The following is a 4,674-nucleotide window of genomic DNA, read 5'->3' as shown; positions in this document are numbered from 1 at the left end:
TTTTTGAAAAGACCGTCTCTTCCCTATTGAATAGTCTTGATCAAATCACTTGACCATATTTGCAATAGCTTACTTCTGGGTTCTCTATTGGATTCCATTGCACTGTATGTCTGGTGTATGCCAGTACCACACTGTTTCCATCACTGCAGCTCAGCTGTGTAATAAATGTTGGAATAAGGAAGTACAAGTCATCTAGATTTGTCCTATTTCAGAATTGTTCGGGCTACTCAGGGTCCCTTGTCATTCCATATGAATTTTAGGATGAGCTTTAACATTACTGAGATTTTGACAGGGATTGCATGAATCTGTAGATGTATTGATATCTTAACAATATTAAATTTTCCAATTCATAAACATGTCATATGTTTCCATTTCTTTGTTTCTTATTTAATTTCTTTCAGCAATGTTCTATACTTTTCATTGTACCAATCTTTCACCACCTCGGTTAACTCCTAAGTATTTTTTTTGATATTATTATAAATGGAATTACAGTTGACTCTTGACCGATATATGTTTGAACTAAGCAGGTCCATTTCTACGTGATTATTTTTAAATAAACAGAGTCAACCTTCTGTATCAGTGGGTTCTAAATTTATGACCAAATGCAGATCGAGTCTCGGGATGCAAACCCCGTGTATATGTAGCTTCCATTTTTTGTATTCACAGGTTGCATGTTCTGCAGGGTTGACTGCGGAACTTGAGTATGCCTTGCTTTTGGTATATGAGGGTGGTCTTGGAACCAATGCCATGCAGATACCACGGGATGACTATATTTTCTTAATATCCTTTTCAGATTGTTCACTATTAATGTATAGAAATGCAACTGATTTTTGTGTGTTGACTTTGTACCTTGCTAATTTGCTGAATTCATTCGGTAGTTCTAACGGAATTTTTGTTGAATCTTTAGGGTTTTCTACGTGTAAGATCAAATCATCTGTGAAGACAGATAGTTTGACTTCTTTCTTTCACATTTGGATGCTTTGTAATTCTGTTTCTCACATGATTGTTGTGCCTACAGCTTCCAATGCACTGTTGAGTAGATATGCAAAAGGGAGCTTCCTTGCCTTATTGTTGATCATAGAGGAAAAGCTTTTTATTCTTCACCATTGAGTATGATGTTTGCTGTCAGCTTTTTATATATGGCTTTTATTATACTGAGGGAGATTCCTTATACTATTTGTCTGTTGAGTGTTTTTATAAAAAGTTGTTTTGTCAAATGCTTTTCCTGCATCAATTGAAATGATCATGTGGCTCATTCATTCTGTTATGTGGTATATGATATTAACTGACATTTGTGTGTTGAACCATTCTTGTATTGTAGGAATGAATCCCACTTGGTCATGTTGTATAACCATTTTAATATTAAACTGAATTCAATTTACTAACATTTTGTTGAGGATTTTTGCATCTTTGCTCATAAGAGACAATGGTCTGTAGTTTCCTCTTCTTGTAGTGTCTTTGTTTGACTTTGGTGTAAGGGTAATGAAGGCCACATGCAGCAAAGGAGAAAGTATTCCTTCCTCTTAAATTTTTGGGAAAAATTTGAAAAGGGTTGGTGTTAGTTATTTAAATGTTTAGTAGAATGCACCAGTAAAGCCCTCAGGTGTGGACTCAATTCTTTTAATAGTGACGGGGCTGATCAGTTTTTCCATTTCTTCATATTTAGTCTTGGTAAGTTTTGTGTTTCTAGGAACTTGTCTATTTCATCTAGGTTATTTGATTTTTTCACATGCAACTGTTCACAGTACTTTCTTATAATTCTTATTTCTGTAGAATTCATACTAATTCCTCCATTTTCATTCTGATTTTAATAATTTGAGTCTTCTCTTTCTTAGTCCACATAACCAGATGTTTGTCAAATTTGGTCTTTTCAAGGAACTGACTTTTTGCTTAGACAATGGGGTTTTCTAGATGTACAATCATGTCATCTGCAAACAGGGACAATTTGACTTCCTCTTTTCCTAATCGAATACCCTTTATTTCCTTCTCCTGCCTGATTGCCCTGGCCAGAACTTCCAACACTATGTTGAATAGGAGTGGTGAGAGAGGGCATCCCTGTCTTGTGCCAGTTTTCAAAGGGAATGCTTCCAGTTTTTGCCCATTCAGTATGATATTGGCTGTGGGTTTGTCATAGATAGCTCTTATTATTTTGAGATATGTCCCATCAATACCTAATTTATTGAGAGCTTTTAGCATGAAGGGTTGTTGAATTTTGTCAAAGACCTTTTCTGCATCTATTGAGATAATCATGTGGTTTTTGTCTTTGGTTCTGCTTATATACTGGATTACGTTTATTGATTTTCATATGTTGAACCAGCCTTGCATCCCAGGGATGAAGCCCACTTGATCATGGTGGATAAGCTTTTTGATGTGCTGCTGGATTCGGTTTGCCAGTATTTTATTGAGGATTTTTGCATCAATGTTCATCAAGGATATTGGTCTGAAATTCTCTTTTTTGGTTATGTCTCTGCAAGGCTTTGGTACCAGGACAATGCTGACCTCATAAAATGTGTTAGGGAGGATTCCCTCTTTTTCTATCGATTGGAATAGTTTCAGAAGGAATGGTACCAGTTCCTCCTTGTACCTCTGGTAGAATTTGGCTGTGAATCCATCCGGTCCTGGACTCTTTTTGGTTGGTAAGCTTTAGCTATTGATTATTGCCACAATTTCAGAGCCTGTTATTGGTCTATTGAGAGATTCAACTTCTTCCTGGTTTAGTCTTGGGAGGGTGTGTTTGTCGAGGAATTTATCCATTTCTTCTAGATTTTCTAGTTTATTTGCATAGAGGTGTTTGTAGTATTCTCTGATGGTAGATTGTATTTCTGTGGGATCAGTGGTGATATCCCCTTTATTATTTTTTATTGTTTCTATTTGATTCTTCTCTCTTTTCTTCATTAGTCTTGCTAGTGGTCTGTCAATTTTGTTTATCTTTTCAAACAGAACAGCTCCTGGATTCATTAATTTTTCGAAGGGTTTTTTGTGTCTCTATTTCCTTCAGTTCTGCTCTGATTTTAGATATTTCTTGCCTTCTGCCAGCTTTTGAATGTGTTTGCTCTTGCTTTTCTAGTTCTTTTAATTGTGATGTTAGGGTGTCAATTTTAGATCTTTCCTGCTTTCTCTGGTGGGCATTTAGTGCTATAAATTTCCCTCTACACACTGTTTTGAATGTGTCCCAGAGATTCTGGTATGTTGTGTCTTTGTTCTCATTGGTTTCAAAGAACATCTTTATTTCTGCCTTCGTTTCGTTATGTACCCAGTAGTCATTCAGGAGCAGGTTGTTCAGTTTCCATATAGTTGAGTGGTTTTGAGTGAGTTTCTTAATCCTGAATTCCAGTTTGATTGCACTGTGTTCTGAGAGACAGTTTGTTATAATTTCTGTTCTTTTACATTTGCTGATTCATGCTATTTGAAACAATAGAACAATTCTGCCCATGGTTTCCAGAACAGGGAACTTTAGATCTAAAGGATTGGGAAAAAAACTGGCAAAGAATTAAAACAAGCAAATGGTGGTGGTGGGGGGGTTAAATCATCCCACTTACAATGTGTAATGATTGGGCCATTATTAAAGCAGCTTTATAATGGTTTCAAACAGGAGAAGATAGTGTTTCAGTTTCTGATGGCCCTTAAAGCTGTGTAATAAATTGTGAAGAAGAGGCAGGGACAGAATTCAAGAAAGGAATGGAAAGTTCACATTGTATCAGAGTCTGTAATGGCCCAGTCAATGCAAAATGTTGACTACAATCCATTACAGGAGGTAATATATTCTGAACCATCAAAATTGGGGAGAAAATGTCCAGAATTATTGGGGTTATCAGAGTCTAAACCACGATGGGCAACTCCTCCTCCAGCGGTTCAGATGCGTGCAACATTACAACCTCAAATGCAGGTTAGACAAGTACAAACCCCATGAGAATATCCAATAGAAAAAGATAGAGTCTCTACACAGCAATGCCAATCCAGATACAGTATCCACAATATCAGCCGGTAGAAAATAAGACCCAACCGCCAGTATCCCATCAATACTGGCCACCAGCTGAACTTCAGTGTCGGCCACCCCCAGAAAATCAGTATGGACAGACAGAAATGTTTCCAGCACCACAGGGCAGGGCACTATCCTCAGTCACCCACTATGAGACTTAATCCTAAAGTACCACCTATTGGACAGGGTAGTGCATTATGTGAAATTATTGATAAGGCAAGAAAACAAGGAGATATTAAGGTGTGGCAGATCCCTGTAATATTAGAACCTGTACCACCTGGAAAAGGGGCCCAAGAGGGAGTGCCTCCTCTAGCTGATGCCAGATATGAGTCCTTTTCTATGAAAATGCTAAAAGATATGAAAGAGGGAGTAAAACAGTATGGACCCAACTCCCCTTATATGAGAACATTATTAGATTTCATTGCTCATGGACATAGACTCATTCCTTACGATTGGGAGATTTTGGCCAAATCATCACTCTCACCTTCTCAATTTTTACAATTTAAGACCTAGTGGATTGATGGGGCACAAGAGCAGGTCCAAAAAATAGGGCCACCAATCCTCCAGTTAACATAGATGCAGATCAACTATTAGGAACAGTTCAAAATTGGAGCACTATTAATCAACAAGCAGTAACACAAAATGAGGCCATTAAGCAAGTTAGAGCTATCTGCGTTAGGGCCTGGGAAAAAATC

This window comes from Nomascus leucogenys, chromosome 22a (genome assembly GCF_006542625.1).
Source record: "Nomascus leucogenys isolate Asia chromosome 22a, Asia_NLE_v1, whole genome shotgun sequence".
Taxonomy (NCBI): Eukaryota; Metazoa; Chordata; class Mammalia; order Primates; family Hylobatidae; genus Nomascus; species Nomascus leucogenys.
This window is presented reverse-complemented; position numbering follows the sequence as displayed.